Source organism: Balaenoptera borealis, assembly GCF_965194805.1.
Source record: "Balaenoptera borealis genome assembly, chromosome: 11".
Lineage (NCBI taxonomy): Eukaryota > Metazoa > Chordata > Mammalia > Artiodactyla > Balaenopteridae > Balaenoptera > Balaenoptera borealis.
The window spans coordinates 68,102,654-68,125,648 of record NC_138868.1 but is presented as its reverse complement, the minus strand read 5'-3'; the positions used below and the strand labels follow the sequence as shown (position 1 = coordinate 68,125,648).

The 22,995-nt window shown below is 36.2% G+C and overlaps 1 long non-coding RNA gene across 1 annotated transcript in view; it reads right to left on the bottom strand.

The window, feature by feature from the left end:
* The window catches only part of LOC309605128, a 304,606-nt gene that overhangs the window by 36,100 nt on the left and 245,511 nt on the right, over window positions 1-22,995 (bottom strand). Inside the window, exon 5 of the long non-coding RNA XR_014231238.1 lies at window positions 17,414-17,510. This is a non-coding gene — a long non-coding RNA (uncharacterized lncRNA). The remainder of the gene's footprint in view (window positions 1-17,413; window positions 17,511-22,995) is intronic.

Below are 22,995 nucleotides of genomic sequence, written 5' to 3'. Positions count from 1 at the left end.
ATCTAAGAGATAAGGAAGCTGGGAAACAGAAATTTTAAGTAACTTGCTTAAGTTCACTTAAGTTAGTAAATATTAGAGCTGAGATTTGAATATAGAATCTGGTTCCAGAGTTGCATGTTCTTAACCACTACCCTAGGTCACCGTGACACAAAGCTGCCATTTGATGTGTCAAACAAACTCTATAGACACACACAGAGGTAAGGACTTCAGAGAAATAGACCAACAAACCTACAAAGGAAACCCATGTCATCTCTCTATGTTTATCAACTGAGTCCCTTGTTCATAAATATGAACAGACAACCAAGAATCATCAGATATTTGAGGAAACCAAAACCAGTAAGAGAAAACTCAAGATGAACAAATGGAACAATTGACTAAAAAAAAAAAAAAAAAACTCAGCCATTTGAAAGAACAGAAGAAAACTTTAAAAATTATAATGATTACACTTAGAGAAATAAAAGAGGATATTTCATCAATAAAAAGTAGACACTGCAGTGGGAAAAAAAGTAATTATATAAAAGTAAAGCTTCTTGGAAATTTCAAATGTGATTCCTAAATTTTTTTAAAAGTCCATAGAATGGCTAAGTAATAGAACAGACAGTTTAAGTCAAATTGCTCATCTTGAATGACATAACTATGAACTCTCTCAGAATATGGAGAAAATGAGAGAAATTGAGGAATACAAAGGATCAAGGCAGGCACTCCAACATCCACTAAATAAAAATTCTAGAATGACAGAACATAGAAAAATGTAGGATAAAAATGATAAAATTTAAGAAGAATATAACTTCAGTCATCTTAAGAAATTATTTTTTAATATATAAAGAATTAACAGACTATCAAATAGAATGGGATAAAAAGACTTAAACCTAAAAATATTTCAGCAAATTTCTGAATTTGAAGGGAAATTATGTAAGCTTTCACAATGGAAAAAATAAACAAGTTGCTTCCAAAGGAATAAGAACTCAGATTAGCATCACATTGGTTATCACCAACACCAAGATTGATGATAATGGGGCAACGCCTTCAAAGTTCTGAGATAAATAATCTTTAACTTGTAATCCAAATCCACCCAACTGTCAATCAAAAAAAAAAGTATTCCAGACAGACTCACATATTTTATATCTCATAAATACTTCTTTCAAAAAGTTTTCTTGAGAATATATTCAAACAAGAAGATAAATATATCTAAGATATAAACAGATATTGAATCCAAGGCGGATAGAACTAATAGGAGAGAAAATAGTTAAAATCAAAGAAGACGATTGTGCATCAGGCCTAGAAAGCAGTAGATCCAAGCAGTAGATCCAAACTAGAACTAAAAGTCATTTCATAAGCTTGTCTTCAAGAATGAAGTGGTGGAGTTGAGGGGAGAGCAGAAAGCTTTTTAATTTTACATATACCCTTCTATGCTATTTGAAATCTTAAATCAGAAACATGTAGTATTGCTCTAATGGAAAAATACAAGGGTCAAAATTATAAAAATACATGTATAATATACATACATATATGTGTCTACCTATGCATATAAATTGTACATGTACATACACATGTGTACATGGAAACATGCATATACATGAATATATGTACATATGTATATACATATCCATCCTTTCAGGTTTTTTTTCTTTGAGAGTGCTTATAAAACTCATATAGGTACCTATTTTCAGATGGCTAATGCTGTGTCTTAATCAAGACATATATGCTTTCTAATTGTGCAATCCTATGTCATCACGGCCAATATTTCTTCACTGAGTAAAGCAGATTCTAAGGATAGTAAATACATATAGTGAAATAAGTTATAATCTCTACTGGATATACAAAGTTAATCTCATGACTCTAAGGATGGGGTGGTATATTCAGCTTCATGGCTTTATTATTTTCTCATTGTTCATTAGGGCTTAAAATGCACAGTTTCTCATGAAAGAAGCTGACCTGTTACCTATGCAGAGTTCACGCTGGTTGCTGTTCTGAAGACTACTTTAATCTCTCAGTAAAACACATTTGGAGAGTAATGATTTTCAGATGCTAAAATCTCACAGCACAGAAATCTGGCCAGATCATGAACCAAACATAATTCAGAAAAACTGTGGAGCTGGAGGAAGCCAAAAGTATCTGATCAGTATACGTCCTTGCCTCATCCAAGCTATTCTAGGAGGTAACTTGGATAAAGATTGGATATAACCTAATAAATGTATTGGCTTCATTTTTTTTAACCAAGGGTGTTCCTGTTAACATTTTATACGGTCAGTTTTTCAATTTCCAGTTCTAGTATTTGCTATTTGTTTAAAAAATAAAGATTAAATATTACAAAGCAAATCACAGGTACAGTTAATATGTGCTTGAATGGTTTCCTCTGCCTAGAAGGCTCTTTCCACTGTTCTCTGCCTGATTTCCTCCTACTTGTTCCTCACAACTGAATTCAGGTCTTACTTTTAGAAGTCCCTAGCTAGTCACTTTTTTGCCCCTCTCACTAGACTGGGTTGCATGCCTCTCTGTGTTCCTACAGCACTCTGTGCTTCCCTCTATCAAAAACCCTTCATTTTTGTATTGTATTGTATAAGGGTAGCCTTTGCATCTTCCCCCCAGACTGTCCTGCACCTGCTTTTCTGCCCTGCTCCTTCAATATACCACGTAGGCCCTAAGCTCACCTGAGACCATTCCATGCACAGTTCCTTGCCAATAGGACTACAGATACCATGTAGGCCCTTAGTGCTGTATGGAAATCCTACTACACTTCTGCTATCAGGTCACTGCCTAACTCTCCTGAACAATATTTCACACTTTATTTTCTCTTTTCAAACCACCAACATCCCTCCCATCATCTCACCCTCAGCTGATGTCTTTGTTTCTCATTTACTTAGGAAATAGAAGCAATCAAAAGAGAATTTTCTCATGTTCCCACTACCAAATCTATATACAGATCTGCATCTCTATATTATTTACAGTTTTACCTTCAATAAGGCATGGGTTCTATGTCTAAATATAAGCCAACAGTACTGCTTATGCACTGGTTTCCATATCTGCTCCCATGCCAAAGGACTTGATCACTTTTTCTCTCCTGATTCATCAGGACTAAATAATTACCATCTGTATATAAATGTGCTCTGATATATATCATCTTATAATTATTTTAAATCCCTCTTTTACCACATCCATCTTCAGCTGCAAAGCAAATTTAATTCAAAATATTACAGGACGTCCTTCACAGTTGTCTTGCAGTCTCCCACCTTTCTTCCATCATGTCTTTGTACTGTTAACTGAGGAAGAGGTGGATAAAAATCTGAGGGTTATCTTGTTAAGAAATTTGATATCTCAGGACAAAATGAACCATCAGTTATATTAACACTGTGCTTTGAAGATTCCAAGTTATGTAAATTATATCTTTCAGCACTCTTCATTCCTATCAGATCACATGTGAGAAAGCAGCAGTAGGACTCTAAAGCAAATAATGAATAAGGAAGAACAAAGTGAAAATTAAGGAAGCAATGTTAGTTGAGGCTCAGTTCAGGAAACACACACCACTTTAGGTGGTTTAAGCAGCTGGAACTTTAATACAAAAGGATAAGTGCTTACAAATGCTTTGGAAAGGCTAGCAGAGAAACCTCAGTGCTAAAGATTCTTGGAAGCACACCAAGAACACCACAGAATTATGGTCCAGCGAAATTACTACCTCTGACACAATCAGAACCACGGAGAATCAGGAAGCCACCACTGGGAATACTGAGTTCAAGAACACAAAGCAGTAGACAGGATCTAAGCAGTAGTGTGCTGGTAAATGTGTGACAACCAGCTGGGGTCCTCCCCACACTTGTTTAAAGTGTCTGTTAATTACTGTGGTGAAAACCACCCCACCACGGATATTACAGGCACCACCGTGAGGCCACTAAATGTGGAGCTGTGAAGAGATGAGCAGAGATAAACACACAATTGCCTAGTATTCCCACCGCACAGATACAATAGACGTAAAGAAATTCAAGAGCATTGAAAATACTAAGACGTAGTAATTAGGAAGTGATGAGTTCTGAGTCTTTATTACCTTGCTTTTTAATATAATATTTTTACTTGTAAAATTATATAATTTAGATTTTAATAATGACTGTGTTTAAAAACCAGCCTGCAAAATTCCTAAAAGTTTAACAATCGGCTCTCATAAACTGATACAAGTCAACTCCAGTGCACCACTGTATACAAGGATCAAGAAGCTTGGAACAATGACGTTGCCATCAGCACTCTGCCACAGCTGAATACATTTAAATAGAAGACACTTCTGAAAGTCTGCTTCAGGTTGCCAAGTAATATTTAACTGAAAAGTTCTGCTTGACACTGTTTTCATGAACTCGACTTTTTACTCCCACAACTAACAAAGAGGGCATTGTTTCTGGAAGTTTTTGTTTTCTAAGTCAACAATGTTTATCAACTTACGCAGCACCTCCCTGGTTTCTCATTGGTAGTACCAGTATATTGGGAATCGATGACAATGACAGGAAAGAAATTGTATGGTAAGGAACTGACAAGTTCATAGTCAGAATCAATATTGTGCCAAATACTTAAGTGCATAAATAGTTGGATAACGGAAATTAAGAGATACAGTTTTTAAAACTCTGCTGAACAAAAGTAGCAATATTCTCTTTCATCACAATTCATTCTCCCACACAAATGATACCTTACAGATCAGGTAATACCACTAATCAGGTGCCATTAGCAAAAAAAAAAAAAAAAAAGATTGACATGATATCTATCTTCCAGAAGCTATGTGAATATTTTCAATGCCCCTAATAGTGCCTTTCTGATCTGGTAAGTAGCTAAACAGTACTACCATTATCTAAAAATGTTGTTTCTCATCGATAAATCTCAGACTGGTAGACTGCGAAGAATAAAGAAAACAAGGACTAGAAAAGTAAAAGTGTTAACAAAAAACATTTAGGGCACATGTGTCTATATAATGCTTCCTTCTTGAAAATGTAGGTATTTTTAGAAACATGATAAACCATCCAAAAGTCCATTAAACCTAGTATATAGAGCACAAGACAAAAGTCTCAGTTATATTTGTCTGAAACAGTGTTAAAATTACAAACTCTTCACCAAGCTATAAAATACAAACAAAGAAAATATGGGATAATAATCTCATTTGGGACTACTACTAACTCAGTAAAGTACTGGCTGTCCAATTCCTATAAGCATCCCTTCAAGAAGTTTTAATAAAGATACAGATATTATTTGTGATAATAAGATGATTTCCGTTACTAAACTTTGGCTGCATTTAGAATGACTTGGGCAGCAGAAGGATTATCTCTGAGCAAAACATTCCTTTGAGAGTATAATTAAAGATTTTAGAGTCTTTGCAAACACAACATACATCATTTAAACATCATCAGAAGCTCATTCCAGGGATGTGGAAGGGTTTGATGAGAGAATGTGTGTTTATTGGAAACCAATTTTCACATGCACAAAATAAAACTCTAATTAGCACTGTTATTTTAAACTTGCACATCTGCTATAGTCTCAACTTTTTACTTTTCATTTTAACCTGTATTTCTTTCATTTAAATAGATTTAATTTCTCACCTCTTTGTTCATCAAGTAGCATGGTAGAAAAAGTTTAAACTTTGGAATCAGGAGTAATTCAAAACTAAGTTCCATTCTTTTAAGTCATTCCTCTCTGAGACCCAGTCTCTTTACATGTAAAATGTAGTCAAAAACATCTTCCTCATGTGGATTTTGTACCCTCCTTATAAGAAAGTCTGTGCAACATCTTTCCTTATGGCAAAATCAGGCCCATGAAGCTGCGAAGCATGTTTCACCAACTGGATCCAAAAGCATCCCCATAATTTGTAAGATCGGTAGGTTGGCTACAGTGGAATAGAATGTGTGTGTGGCGAGGGGGCAATGATTTGAGGGGACTCTTCAATAGACAGTAAAACTTCTGTCTACCGTGTGGGTTTTGACACTTTTTTCAATTAAAATAAAAAAATTTTTATTATCTAAAATAACAACATGATGAACAAAAAATAAAATACAAAACTTGCTAACAACTGCAATTACTGTTCATCTATTCTTTTTTTTTGTATTAGCAAATATTTCAAACATTCAAAAATGCTGAGTAAAACATAAAACACCCCTGTACCCACTACACAATTTGGTAAAACATTAAAATTATGGAGTTCATTTATTCTTTCAGTAAACTATGTATCAAAATGACATTTTTTGTTAAACTGCTTCTCACATTTTTGAAACCATGAACACTGAATAATTTACCTCTTCTCTTATACAGAAAGGCACTATTTTGTGTACGTGCATGGGGCAAAAATGAGTAAAAGAAAAAGAAATATCCTCCCTGATGGAGTTTATAATCTAGCAGGAGAGCTAAACTACAATTGCAAAAAACAAACAAACAAAAAACATGAACATTTGTAAAAACACAGTATTATTTGAAGATGTAAAACAGAAGCGCAATTGAATCACGGAGAATTCAGAGCAAGGAGCATCCACATTCAATCTGAAAATGAGGAAAGCACTCAAAGAAGATATGGCTTTTGATGTGGACCTTAAACAATTAGTAAGAATTTGAGAAATGGAAGAGTATGAGCCAAGAATCTTGATTAAAAGCCACATAAACTGACCATGTAACCTTAAGCAAAAGGTAAATATATTGCAAAGTTATTGAGAGCTTAGAGAATCAATAAAAAGTTGAAAGACCCAGCTCAGAAAATAGGAAAGAAAAAGGGCAGGTTCAGAAAATTGGCAGGAATCTTGCTAGGCAGAAAAAAACATCTAGCCAGAAATCATATTAACCATATGCTATAGCCATTAACCCATTGCCATATTAACAACAACAATGGAAACAATGTAAGTTGTAAGTGCCTTTTGATCCTTGCATCACATTCCAGAGTCAACATCCTAGGCAGCAATAAGCTAGAGACATCCATTCAACTAGTCTAGGTAATGGGCTAACAGCCTGGATCCCAGGACTGGGGTGTGAAGGAGTGAAAGAAAGAACCCCCATCTGTGACATCGTAAGTGAGAGAATAAATACTGCTTCTAGTGATTTGGATACCAAATTTCAGTAATTTGTATTCTGGCATACTATGCTATTTAAGTGTATTAAAATACTAATTTTCTTTTTAGTTTAAACTGACTTTTCAATATTTTTGAAAATATGAAACTTGAATCATTCACATTTTGAGTCATAACCAGAGAGACATACTTGACATTGATATTTAGGAGCAAAAGACTACTCATTTGAAAGGCAGCCTTCTTTGCCTACATAATTCTCAGCGGAGGCAGAAAATTACTATTGTTTCTCTAGAAGGATAATGCTTAATCCAAGTTCAAAGATTTTTGAACAAATGGAATATAAAAATACCAATACTGAAAATTATACATGTACCTCTGCACTGAAATCTCCATGTTTCCATGATTAAACTGAAGGAGACAAAGGTGAACCGGAAATGTTCTCTTTAACGTGAAACTATAGCTCACTATCAATAAGAAAATGGTAAATGGTGCCCTTAAAGTTATCAAACAAGTAGAGCTTATTTTCTTGTTAAATAGAGTAAAAATTTGGAGTTAGCTAACAACTATCTCTTCATCATTCCCCTGACAAAGAAGAATAGAAAGCTTGCTTAGTAGCTGAAAATCGTTTTACAAAAGACATACCACAGATTCAGCAATAATCTAACACTGACATACTTTGCTGTTTAAGATTGTTTCTTTCATATAATTTCATATTGTTATCGAATCAAGTCTGTGTGCCCGGATGCACAGTGAAGCCAAACAATACCGAAACGTCAGAGTTTGGAGCAGAGAAAGGTTTATTGCAGGGCCACTCAGGGAGACAGGTGGCTCATGCCTTATATGTATATGTATAACTGATTCACTTTGTTATAAAGCAGAAACTAACACACCATTGTAAAGCAATTATACTCCAATAAAGATGTTAAAAAAATAAATAAATAAAGCAGACCATGTTTGAATTTCAAAACAAAAAACAAAAAACCCCAAACTCCCCAAAAGCTTTCAGCAAAGCCCTTTTATAGGAAAGGGAGGGAGGGGCGTGGTTAATTGTTACAAACTTCTTGGTGTCAGATCCTTTGTTCTTGAGGTCAGGTCACAGTCAGGTCATGATGTTCCTGTAAACCTCCACCAAAACAAGTGTTACTCTCTGTTCTGACTAGAAAGGGCAAGGACCCAAGGCACAACTTTCGCCCTCCCAGGTTCAGGCCCTGGGGATCCCTGCATAGGCTGGTTACCCTGCCTGGGAGTGTTTGTCCAGCACCTAGTCTGGGTCTGCCCTCTAGAACCCAGGCCCAGCTTAAGAGGCAGATCTCAGCTGGCGGTGCCTTCCGGGCCAGGTCCTCAGACCCTACCTACCCAACCGTCATCACGGAGGGAGCAAAGCACCCAGGACCGAGCCGGCCCTCAGGCTTTTCATTTAAACTGGAGAGAATCATTTGTATAAGAACAATAGGAGTACATGTTGTAGCAAATACCAATCAGGTTCATTTCCAGATCAAACAATTGCCCCTCTCTGAGGATAGCTGCAACCACAGAGGTGGACCTAAAGTAATGATGTGCAGTGTCCTTGCAACTTAACCCTGACGTCTGGCCACCTCCTAGGGGTAGATAACTGATCTAAGCTGTACCAATTTTTTAACTTGAACAGAGAGACTGAAGCTGGTTGAAGCTGTTACCTTAATGGCAGTGTCCATACACCCCAGTTGCTGAGGCCTCCGTGGACTTCGACCCATGGAGACCACCCACCGCCATTAGGTCGCAAGGGTGGGGATGGGGGAGAGGTTCGCTGCTGCTCCAAGGCCTGGGTCTGGCCAGTGGGCGGCCGTGGCGAGGGCTCTGGAGGTCTGCAGGACATAGCCGTCAGCCTGTCCCGGGGCCTCCCAGCTCACTTGCCAGCCCCGAGGCTGGAGGGCCTGGAGCACGTGCCTGGGAGAAGGCCGAGATCCCGAGATCTGTCTCTCACCGCACTCTCTGCGGGGAGAACCACTGCTACGCTGACTGTTGAAGGAGTGGGACCTCTAACCACCGCGCTAACAGTCCTGCGCTACCGGCCAAGCGCCCACTTCGCCCCATTACAATTCATTATATTATACTTTTCATTCATAGTTTAAAATCTGTTCAATTTATTTACAGTTTTCTAGGTATACAGTGTTATTACAAAGATATTGGTATCACATATAGTATTAACTTGTATCTTCCTTGTTTTATAAAATGTTACTACATTTTTGTTTTTAATACGTGTTAAATTTTTAGTTTATTAATTTAAAATTCTGAACCCTTTGTAAAATAATGATTCTTTGCAAATAAATACCCCAATACTAGCAGTATCGTTTTGCTGTAGTATTGCTATCAGTAACTACCTTACAACAATACTTCGCACAATGGAAGAATTTCCCCAAATAAAAATGGTTGTTTAAGGTAGAATAGAAGAAAAATTACCTGAAAGATAATCAAATGAAGGATCAGAAGCAGGGAAAAGCAGAACATCTTGGGCAACAGTGAATTATTTATCAGAAAGTTCAGTTGTAAAAGATAACCATATTTTCTATGCAATATTTTTATTTTAGCCATAGGAAGCCACATTCTCCTGGCAAAAGTGTATTGTAGAAAATTTTCAGTGGAATTCTGATGACTTATTGATAAAGAGCTTGGCAATGAGACAGAAGCCATTTTTTAATACCATGGCTAACCAGACTACATCTTTTCATCTTTATGAAAAGTAAGTGGACACACATAACATAGACCCTCCAACCAAGCATATGCACAGAGTAATTACATCAGAGAATCCAGTTAAGTCAGCAGTAAATAAGAATCATCACAAATGTTTAATTACGCTGAAACTTTTCCATGAAAGTAAAAGTGATCAAAGGGTTTTACAGCAGGAAAGGGTATGTTTCAAATATAAAACAAAGCAAATGATTAAGTGCATTTATTCCTCAGCAGGTAGAAGGAAAAGATTTTAATGATGACTCAAATGAATTAGAGAATTTTTTCAACATGATTTCATGCCAAGAAAATTTTTAACATTTTGTGCTATTGATTTGCCATAAAAAGGCTAACTAGTAATTCAAAATAAAATTTTAATAACAATAATCTCAAAAGGTTGCCATTCACTGAACTAGTAGTTCTATTATTGTCTGAGTTTAACATTAGAGTATGCAATCTACTAGCATCACAAAAAGGCCCTTGTCAGTAGATGAAATATTATATAATCACAATTAATATTATCACCTTGTGGAGGAAAACTCCTTTCAAAGAAAGATCCTACCTAATTTTACAAATCTCAAAGTGCATATAGAAATTTCTTCATGTGGCTGTTCAATACTCATTGCAACACCGTAAAGTTATTTTCTTCAATCAATCATGCAAGTTCAGCTAGATGACACAGAGGGTGTTTATCAAGCTAGAATTTGAGTGGGAAAGGATCAGTAATCTTACTTCACATAAAATTCCCAATTTTTAAGACCATTTATAGCTAAAACTTTGGTTTTAAATTCACTTTAAAAAGAGCCATGGATCTTTGATACCATGTTACAGTACTTTAAGTTCCTGAGTAAGAGGAGGGAAATCAGTCCAATGATATTTGAAACTATTTAGAAGGTTCCTACTCAGTAAGGGAAGAGGCAACAGCTGAAATCTGCAAGGATTAAGGATGCTAAAATAGCCTGGTCAAATGGCACGTCTCTAATTTGGGAGACAGAATTATTCCATTTGGAGAACAACACTAGGAAGAAGTGATACTTGACTGGCATATTAGAAACTCTATATTTATTTTAAAAAGACGCTTCAGTAACTTTGCAACATCTAAACATTACATGCTGTCAAAATTTCCCGTCAGCAAAATAATACTCATTTACATAATAAAAAGGACATCAAGAAATGGAAGAAGCATTATATTAAAAGGCAGGTGACTTGGGATCAAGTCCCCCTTTTACTACCTACAGTTATGTGGCCATATCTTACTATTTTCAGGCCTCAGTTGCTTCATACCCAAACTGGAAATAATAATGGCTTCTATGCCTAAGTATAGATTGAACTAAGTAGTCTCTTGGGGTTCCTTCACTCATGAGATTCATGATTCTGTGATTCAGTATGTTCATGCTCCCTCAGAAATAAAAGAAAACTGAATTAGCTTTTATCCTCTTACCTACAACAGCAATGAATAAAACACCATCATTTTAATTCTAATAACACTACCATTTTGAACATTCACAGTATGCCAAGCGCTGTGTTAGGCATCAATTAATTTAATCCTCAATACAATACTAAGAGATTGCTAATTAACTTCTCCATTTCACAGATGAGAAACTGAACATTAAAGAGATGAAGAAATTTGTTGAAGGTTACATATGTTCTGTGTAACAAACTGATTTAAACCCAGGTCTCTCAGGTGCCAAAGGCAGGACCCTTTTTCTTTCTGGTAGTTTCTCCTGCTTGTCAACCTTGAAGGAGTTGCATTGCTGCAACAAAGCAATACCCATATTTGCTTCAACTGATTATGAAGATTCCATTTTAGCCCTTATCTTATAATAAATCTTCTGGTTAGAAAAATTACAACAGGCTCTATGGCACTTTTAACTCTTCCAAACAATGCCACAAATATCTTATTTTATTATCCCGAAAATTTTGTTTGCCAGATATAACAGCTCTGCCTGTTCCCATCTGGCTTACCCCCAAAAAACAAAACAAAACAATGTAATAGAGGAAAGGCAAACAAACTTTACCTGAGACAGGGAATGATGATAATGTGGTAGAAAGAGATCTTCACGAGGAGTTAAGCAGAGCTGAATCTAAAGCCTGGTTTCTCCCAATTCCCTTCCAGGAATCTTCCCATCACTTCATAAATTTTTGCTTTAAATTCTCCTGAAGACCATGGCCTTTGCCAAGCACTGCACCCAGCAGTAACAGCAGCAGTAGCAAGTGGGGCATAGACTCACCAAAAAACATTTTTCAGAGAGACATACTAGCCAATGAAAATCCCTTCAAACTCATAATCGATATCTTAAAGAAAAGCAAGTAGCGTTGCATATCAAATAAAGCAAAAGCACTGAAAAGCATCTGGAAAACATTTTAATATACTGCTCTCATTATTTTATAACTGTTTCTAAGCAAGGATCCAAGACATTTTGTCAAGTTGAAGATTAATAGTATCTAAAACAAAAACAAAAATAAAAAATATGGACAAGCAACCTATTCAAAAAGAGGATGTGGTCAAGAAGTCAGTGCCTGGGTAATGATGGCCAGTTGGGTCTCAGTGAGCACAATATTCTGGGAGCTGAGAGCACAGGTAGCACATGACCTCATGGCTACCAATACATTGGCAGCACAGCCTGGAGAGAGGGAGTCCATTGCACTCACTCAGATAATTGGCTCAGCTTTTGGTCTTCTTCCTGCCACTTGCTTTAAATAATTTATCTAACCAGTAATTATTTCTAGCTTCCTAGAATAGTTTCAAATATGGCAGGATGACCAAGAAGTTTGCTTACTATCATGTATACAAATGTTAAAGTTTCATAAGCTCTAATGAATTACGATCACTAAGTCTGAGTTAATGATAATGGCAACTAATCTCAACTGATAGTTACTAGTTGCCAGGGACTATGCTTAATGTTCTATGTGATTACCCCATGAAAACAGTATTTTGCAGAAAAGGAAAGTGAGTTAGATAGACATTAAGTTTTTGCCTACAGTCATACAGACGGTAATTAGAAGAGCCAGGATAGGAACCTGGAAGTTGGGCTATAGAGTTGGAACACCTAACTGTTACACTAAATAGCAGTCTCTTCTCACAGAACATTTTCTGTGTGTCAGGAACCATGCCAAGCACGTTATTGTATTTTATCCCTATATTTATTATCATTTCCATTTTCCAGGTGATAAAACAGACGCTTCAAGAAATGAATTAAATTATTACTTAACATACAGCTGAATAGTGGTAGAGCCCAGATAAAATCTATTTTTGTTTCACTTCTGTTTATTTCTCGATTCCAGTATCCATCCAAGCATGTGTGCACTCTGCCATATTGCCTCTAGTTAGCCAGCAGCACCACAAAGTAACAAAAAAGAAAATATCTGATCTTTCCCCTTTCTTGTTCAAATGAGGAAACTGAGGCTCAAAATGAATAGGGACTTACTCAAGATAACAGAACTATTTACTACAAATCTGTGACAAAAACTTTCAGATAATTTATCCAGAGATCATCCAAGTAGGCTAATTTTCCTCTCTTAAATAAAATATGCTCTCTGACCTTTTCCCATTAGGTTTTGTCTACTGTGAGGCATATTCAGTTTAGAATTAGATGGTGTTCTTTATGGTTATTGTTATCATTTTGTGTTTAAAGAGGAAATTTCTCTCTAAGGAGAAATTTTTACCTGTATTATTTTTTTAATCATCTAAAAAAAAATTAGAAACACATAATAGGGAAGATAGTTCATTTTCTTCTTAGACCTAAGTTCAGCTTCCACAACAAATTTTAAAAGTTGAACTCTGTCAATTTACTTAATTCGCCATCTAATCAATCCAGTCGATTCCCGGAAAATGTTTGGACAGATTTATGTACACTTAAATTTGTGCCAAAGATTTAATGCCACATCAAGGTTTGTTCCATACGAGAATTTCTGAAGGGAACTTTCCCTGGGCATATTTGTGATCATCTTTGATTGAAAGCACTGGAAGGTGAAAATCTGTCCCTCAAGTCTTCTCTTACTTTCATAGAGTAGTTTAGTTTGCAAAGCCACAGGAGAAGTTTTTGGCAAAGTCAAATTATTTGTGTTTTTAATTTTTTTCTTTAAGCAACTGGGAGTTAAACCTGCACAAGGTTGGATGGCAGTCACGGGTCTCAGACCCAAAGAGAGGTATGGAGATGGCACAGTGTTCCTAGGGCAGGATAGAAGGACAGCTAAAATATATTCCTTAATGTGTATAATAAAAAGAAATCAAGGATGGATAATACGGAGGCTGAGGACAACCACCCCAATAATTACGTTTTTCCCAATTTCTTGGTGTGAGTCAATTCATAGATTTGGAACCTATTGACTGAAAAAGAGGCCAGCTATTCAAAAGGAAGCACGTGTAACTATATCCAGTAATGTTTCCCCCACACCTTCCCAAAAGGGATATTTGGCCATTTAGTCAGATATTCATACTATAGGAATAGATGAATACCCAAACAGCTCCAGGGTTGTTAGACACAGGAATCAGGAACCAAAAGCACCATCATAGTCTGTGTTAGCGAAGGGACATGTGCAGGGCAGGTGGTGGAGTCCTGGCTCAGATCCAGCTCATAGTGAGTCAACCAGTTTCACAAATCCACCTGCTGCTTATTTTCCCAATCACTGAATAAATAATTTGAATTGATACATTTGTAGTTGGCAAAATTCTCATATTGGCTCCTCAACGTATAGCATAAGAGCTATCATAGGAATGGAAGCCAAGTGGAACCTCTGAAAATTCCCCTTCTCCCCAAGAAGCAAATGACAAACAGTACTGCATCCTTGTGGTAAAAACTGTGATAAATGTCTCCCTAAAATAAAAAATATAGGAAGTCCCCATCTTATTACCAGATAATCCACCCATCTGGCTCCTACCAAAACTGGATGAATCATGGCAGATGACAAACGGATTATTACAGACTTTTCAAAGTCATAATCCCATTGAAGTTGCTGTACTGGGTGTGAGAAAACACAGCCTCAAGCAAGTGGTTCTGAGCTGTTGATTCAGCAAATACATTCTTTTCTAACAAGCTTTGCTCTAAGAGCTAGAGCAAAACCACCTCCATGAGTTCCCCATAACCAATAACTTCTTTTTGGATTTTGCCATTAGGAATCCCTATGGAAAATCAGAAGGGATTAGATCCCTACCTGTAAAGCTACCTTGAGCTTGCTGTGTTCCTTGATTGAAGGTTACTGATCTTCTAAGCAACTCTGTATCTCCAGGCCCCAATATCCCCTACCTGGCTTCATTACTTTATGCCTAAAATGTTAATAGCTTGACTACCACTAAGCTCCAGGTTGTAGTACTGATTCTAAACCTTTGTAACTAGTTCCTGAACAAAGAAACTTTCCTTAATTATCTTATTTTGAATGTGCCCTCTGTTTCCTGTGGGACTCTGACTGTTTGATATAAGAAGTCATCAAATCTTTCTGAGATATTGAGAGGGAAAGGACAGAGAAATTGAGAATTAGGAAGATAAAAATTATACTAAATGGTTCTTGACTTAATTTTCTCCTCAATAGCTCCTGGACACATTTTATAAATTTCACCAACATCTAATGAATAATTTCATATGTTGTTGTATCAAGATAGAGATTCTCAATATGTGGTCTCTGACCAGTGGCATCAACAGCACTTGGGACTTTGTTAGAAATGTAATTTCTTGGGCTCCATCCCAGACACTCTGGGAGTGTATTCTGTATTTTAACAAGCCCTTTAGGTGATTTTGATGTATGCTACAGTCTGAGAACCATTATTTTAAGGTGGATCATGACCTGCCTTCCTAATAAAGAAAATACTAATTTAGGTAACCAAACACATTTCGAGACTCTTATTAGGTAAAACCAAATATACTATAGCAAGACATGAATAGATGATGAAATATTTATATGATTGTACCTATTGCCAACTTCAACAGTTTTTTTTTTAATTAGAAAGTGCATAGAATGTTTAGCTCTCCTGTGCCAAGTTTATAATTTTCAGCTCTAGAAACCATATAAGCCCTAAAGAGGTGTCTAAGGAACATATATAATTACTTACAGGTCATAAGTTTTTCTAAATGTTTTCTACTGCCACAAACTATTAGTGAGAAGTACTGGGAAACTGGAGGTGGTGGGCCCCAAGTCAAATAATTTAAGAAAACTTCTAGCTCAATGGTACTAAATACATTTATTTATAAATATTCCAAGTTATTAATATATAATTGTGCATTTAAAATCCCCACAATTTTTGGCATGTTGCATCTCTTAGCGTATCATATATATATAATGAATTTTGGAAAATACTCAAGCCAGGAAGTGACAAAATTAGTAAAACAGGGCTATACACCAGCTAACCAAAGGCAGATATGAATGAAAAAAAAAAAAAAAAGAGAGAATTGAAGTTATATGGACAATCATGATGAGGGTCTCTGATTCTCAGAATGGCATATTGGAATTATTCTCTGAAATAGCAAAAAGTTACCACAAAGTTTAAGAAAACAGAAGAAATGACAGGCTCAACATGAGGGAGGGAGCTTTGTCATGTCATGACAAATTGGTAGAATGGCCAAGGTGAGGGATAAGCAGAGAAAAACTTTAACCCAAAGGTGAAAATTTATGTACTAAGGTGATTTTTCACTCTAAGTAAAATAGTAGGGAGAGACATTTGTTCATTAACCCATTATTTTATGTGGTCTCAACTGAGGAGTCCAGCAGAGTTGTGCAGCATTAGAATGTCAATGAAAATCTGAGTATACTACTGAGTATAATTTGAAACATATAGATAAGATTGCCTCTCCCATTCTCTTTGCCTCCATTGACAATGGTCAAGAGGAAACTCAGTGCCCCGAACATATTCCAAATAAAGAATTCTCTTTCTGAGCTTCCATACTGCAATAGCAGCACTGAAGAGGACACTCCAGAGCTCTGTGTTCTTCTAGCAGAACTTCCATCATTCCCTCCTCCACAAAATGTATCCCCTTACCACCTTTTCCTTCTGCTTGGAAAATCTCATTATGCTGCCAATCCCTGTTAACACTGGTCATGAAAAGAAGCCCAGGGCATCCCTCTTCCCCAGACTATAATTATGAGGTGCAGTGAGGCAACTCATCTTAGGGTGAGCACTGCTTTTCATCCTTCCCTGATTTATTTTCCTGTTCAGCACTTAACCAAATATAATATAATTTATATTTTACTTATTTAGCCATTTGTCTGTTTCTCTCCTCTAGAATAAAATCTCCTTGAGGGCAAGGATTTTTTTCTGCATCCCTTAGGTCTGAACAGTTTCTAGCCCATAGGAACTCTAGACATATTTAATAAGTGAGTGTTCCACTATCCCCCATATATATTATCAACTAACATGAAGGATGGCTAAAAAGAATTCACTGATTCTTCTAAGTATCATTCCTCTGTATTTCCTATGTGTCCCAATAATACTATATCGAAATTCTATTTTGTCTTGGGTAATCTTATCTAATTGTCTGTCTAAAAATAATCACTTTTCAAACTCCTTGGTGAGAGGCACCATATCTTACCTCTATATATCTCAGTTTCTTTGATAAATTCTGCCATATATTTCTTAAATTGATGAATGCATATATAAATAAATGAGAAAAATCATATCAGAGTTAATAGGAAAAAACTTTTCAGTTTTTAATAGTAATATAATAGATACACAGTGACCTGAAAAAAAAAGTTAAGATTACCTGTAGTTAAAGGAATCTAGTACCTTTGAAGCCTCTACTCCTTTCTCAATTTTTCCAAATCCAAAATGGCCCAGGCCACTTCCTCTTTTTGGAACTCCTAGAATCAAAAAAGGAAAACATGACAAAACAGATTATAATATTTCTAGATGTTTACACTCAATACATTCATATATTTAAAACAAAATACAATAGAACATGTAGAAATGTATAAAACTTTATATTAGTATAGGCATATAAAGTATAATATGTATATGGAAAACGTAAAGAAGATGACTTTAAAAATATTGCTTTATTTTCAGGATAGTCCTTTCACGAAATTTTGCTTATTGGAAAATTACATAGTAAGTATAACAAGTGTGGATAAAATTTTAAAATAAAACCAAACAATTAAAAATTTTGTTTCACATACTATGGTAAATTTTCATGTATAGTAAATTAAATAAATTATTATGTGTAATATAAATCAACTATAGTATGCACAAGAAAATTATAGGATTTGTGAAAAATATTAATTCACAGAAAACTATAAACATTGTTATTCTAAATTAAGACATACCAGGACTTCCCTGGTGGTGCAGTGGTTAAGAATCCGCCTGCCAATGCAGGGGACATAGGTTTGATCTGGGAAGATCCCACATGCTGCGGAGCAACTAAGCCTGTGCACCACAACTACTGAGCCTGCGCTCTAGAGCCCATGAGCCCACGCGCCCGCGTGCCGCAACTACTGAAGCCCAGGTGCACTAGAGCCCACACACTGCAACTACGGAAGCCCACATGTCTAGAGCCCATGCTCCGCAACAAGAGAAGCCACCGCAATGAGAAATGCATGCACCACAACAAAGAGTAGCCCCCGCTCGCCTCAACTAGAGAAAGCCCGCGCGCAGCAATGAAGACCCAATATGACCAAAAAAAAAAAAAAAATTAAGACATACCTATAAGTAAATACAATAAAGACAATTATTTTATTCTGTAAACATGTATCTCTGACTAGATATATAACTCCCTCAGAAAGAGTATGAAAAATCCAGACTTTAGGCCTGTTATTGTCATTTTAATGGTTTAGTGCCCTGACCATAATGCAAGAGTAAACCACAAGACATATAGAATGAAGTCAGAAGTAATTTTAATATCCCTAAAATTTGTGGCCTTGCCAGATGGGAATTATGTGGGAATAATTCAGAATGAAATAAGCAGTTAATAAAAAAGACTATTTGAATCCATTCTACAGGTGAAGCAATCTACAATGGTTTGAGATTCAAGTAGGATTTGTGAAGTGTCTATTAGCTAACATAAATCCAGGGTATCTAGTCTAAAAGACCATATTATTTGGAGAGTGTGGACTTGGAGTTGATACATAGGAATTATAAGTGAGAACTCTATGCATCTCTTATTGTCCTGAAAAGAACAATCCAGATGTCAGTTCTCCTCCAAAATCTCTGCTTGATGTGCAACCTCAGCTAGATTGGGCATGCAATCCCAAACTTCTTGGTAAAATAACTCTGAATTGCTTGAAATGATATTAATATTTCCTTGGAGGGCAAATACGTTTCCTTGGTGGGGCAAAATATTTAATTTTAAATGGATCGTAAAAATTTAGATGTAATGGGGTCTATAGTTTTAATGTACTTATGTTAAACTTGAGAACAATTTGTGTGTCTATGTAGTTACATATATAAGATTATAAATACTGTTGTTTAATAGAAAATTACACATTAGAGTACCTAATAGCTTAACTTTATGATTATAATGAAAATATTTTAGTAAATAATGAAAGTTTTGACTTTAATGTGAAAGGTTAAAGATGACTAAATTTGATATAGTATTGAATATAAAAAGTATCACATTTATAAGTTTAATAAGTGTAATCTATTAGATTTATAAGACTTAAGTACTTAGAAAGATTTTATTTGTTAGGCAGTTGAAGTATTTAAGGAGAAAATTGATTATGTTTAATTTATAAAAGCAGCTTCAAATTTTAAGAAAATTTAATTATAAAGGCTAAGATAATTGTTAATGTTTGATAGGTTTATTAAATATAATGATAACACTTGTAAGTAAAAACTGAAAGCTTATGGATTAATAGGTTTTTAAATTTGAATATGAAGGAAATATTAATTTCAAATGTTAAAGTAGCTACAATTTTTATTTTCTGTGTACAAAATCCACCCTCAAGCACCAAAAAAATCAAAAAACAAAACAAAACAAAAACCTCCCAATGACAGTAATAAATATGAGATTTGGCAAACTTTGTAATATGTTCTAATTATAGTCTCAAGAGGCTTATGAATTTTTCTCATTCTGAGTACTAGATTCTTGACTAGTAATTAATCAAGTTCTAACCAATCAAATTACCTTTATCTTACAACTTTTAACTTGAAGGAGAATTGAATCCATAACCCAATACCTGTGGTGAAAACAATATATGCTTTCTAATACATACCTTTTACAGTAGAACAGAAAGAAAAATAGATACTAAAAATGCAAGGAGGGCTTCCCTGGTGGCGCAGTGGTTGAGCATCTACCTGGCAATGCAGGGGACACGGGTTTGAGCCCTGGTCTGGGAAGATCCCACATGCCGCGGAGCAACTGGGCCCGTGAGCCACAACTACTGAGCCTGCACGTCTGGAGCCTGTGCTCCGCAATAAGAGAGGCCGCGATAGTGAGAGGCCCGCGCACTGCGATGAAGAGTGGCCCCCACTTGCCGCAACTAGAGAAAGCCCTCACACAGAAACGAAGACCCAACATAGCCAATAAATAAATAAATAAATAAATAAATAAATAAATAAATAAATAAATAAATAAATGCAAGGAGTTCCCTGGTGGTCCAGTGGTTAGGACTCTAGGACCCAGGGCTTTCACTGCCGTGGCCCGGGTTCCATCCCTGGTCGTTGGGGACCTAAGATCCCGCAAGCCGCTCAATGTAGCCAAATAAAAAAATAATAAATAAAAGAAAAATACAATTATTACTGAGCTGCATTCTAGGGGAGGAGCAGTATTGCCAGGGTAAATAGTGTTCATTAAGAAAACACCTAGATGGGTAGTGACATCAGCAAGATGGCCAAATAAGAAGTCCCTCTTTTGTATCCCATTCTCAACATCACTCAAGATCGTAAATTATCTAGGAAATGCAAATCAAAACCACAATGAGATATTGCCCCAATCAAAAAGACAAGAGACAAGTGTTGATGAGGATGCATAGTTAATGGAAAACTTGTGCACCTTTGGTTAGAATATAATCTGGTAAACCACTTGGAAAACTGTATGAAGGTTCCCCAAAAAATTAAAAATAGAACTACCATGTGATCCAGCAATCTCACTTCTGGGTGTATATCATAGGAAATGAAATCACTATCTCAAAGAGATATCTCCACCCTCATGTTCATTGCAGTACTATTCACAATAACCAAGACACAGAGACAACCTTAGTTTCCATCAACAGATGAATGGATAAAGAAGATGTGGTATACATATACAATGGAATATCATTTAGTCATAAAAAGAAAGAAATCCTGCCATTTGCAACAACATGGATATACCTTGAGTGTATTATGCTAAGTGAAATAAGTCAAACAAAGAAAGACAAATACAAATAAAGATCACAATTAAATGATCTCACTAATACATGAAATTGTTTTAAAAAGCTGAACTTAGAGAAACGGAGAGAAGAATGGGGGTTTTCTGGGGCTGGGGTTTAGAGGAAATGCAGAGACATTGGTCAAAGGGTAGAAATTTCCAGTGATAAGTTCTGGCGATCTAATGTACACCACGGTGCCTATAATTAATAATTCTGTATTATATATGCAAAAGTTGATAAGAGGGTAGATCTTAAATGTTCTCACTACCAAAAAAATAGTAGTTATGTGATGTGATGAATGTATTAACTACCCTTTTGTGGTAATCATTTCTCAATGTATACATACATCAAATTATCACATTGTTCCTTAAACTCACACTGTTATTATGTCAATTATATTTCAATAAAGCTTGGTGGGGGGGAGACAAAACACGTAGATGGATTGCTGCTTAGTTATACAAAATGATTATTATATTGTCCTGTCTCCTACAAAGTGTGGAAGGGACTACTAGCAGAGAACTCAACAAATTATTGTAAATGGCAAATATCAGACATTTGGAGGATTAGGGGAAAAAAGGGATAGAGGGAGGGAAGATCAAATAGACATGGCCTTGGGCATGGCTGTGAGGAAAGTAGGTGTGAAAAATTTACCTGTGACAGGGTTGGACAAGAGGCTGTAGCAGGTATGGTCAAGAGGCCAAAGGATTGAGTTGCTTGATAATTCAATTTTAAGTTATGACCTGTTCACCTTATCCAAATTAGTCTAATCAATGGCTCTGGGCTCCGGAGGAAAGGGGAGATTTTCTATGCTTAGGGATATAAAAGCAGAGAGAGGAAAACAACCAAAGAATGTAAAATTGAGAATTCAGTGGAAAAAGAAATTAGATCATGATACTGCAAGATACTGTAATCTATGCAAGATAGTGGGGGGGTGGCTATACTTTCCACAAGAAGAGGAATGAGAACTCAGGGCAGTTTGTATTTAAAGACCAGATGGACAACAGATAATTGGAGGACTTAATGACATTCAGGTGTCAAAGACATGAATTACTTTTACATGCAATGAAATGTAAAGGATATACAGTGGACCCTTCCCCCTCACCAAAGAATTGGTAAGAATACTTATCGAGTGCATCCAAGAGAATACCTGTACTGTCTCAGGTATTAACCAATACCTGTACTGGGTAATCTCTCATCCTGGTCCTGGCCCTTGATAAACTCTCTGCTGATAGCCTATGAAATTTGCTGTGGTCAGATACCTGTCTTGAAAAATTGCCAGGAAAGCACTTCTGCTCACCCTATTAAGCTATGTTCCCTGTGTATATATCCATAGTTCTCCCCTTGGTTTGGCAATTGGCTTGTATTCCCTTCTCTATGTAACTCTTAGCTCTGCTTGTTACCTTAATTTCAGTGTTATCTGTGACTTTGGATACAAATACTCCTCTGTTAGAAAGCCTTCATCAGAGTGCTATCCCTTGCCTTCTTTCACCCCACTGAAAGACAGGTAAAGGCATTATTTCCATGTTTCGGGAGCATATCTTCTTTGTGTTACTTGTGGCTCTTTCTCTTTGCCTTCTCCTCAGATATCTACCCATTAAAACCCGTACTAGAGCTCTATAAATTTTTGCTTACATCATATTTGTAACTATATCTATAAACTCAGAGCAGAACTGGTTAGAGACTGAATCCTCAAAAATACGTAAAAGTATTTGTCATGAATCATCAGAATCATCATTTTTATAAATAGAAAGTGTAACCAAGCAGGACCTTACAGGGCCTTCCTAGGACAGGCCTTCCCCCATATCCTTTGCTTTAGCTCCTCTCTGAAGTACCTAGATAACAGTATTTGTTGCAAATTTCCTGAGTTGTTTTACAGACATAAAAATTCCCCACCAAATGGAAGACGTTAACTACTTGATGACCATGAGCACACAGCCCCAGGCCTCCTGGAGTTCAAGGACAGATAATGTTAACCCCTGTTACAATGCCCTGTTCCCTCACCATCAGC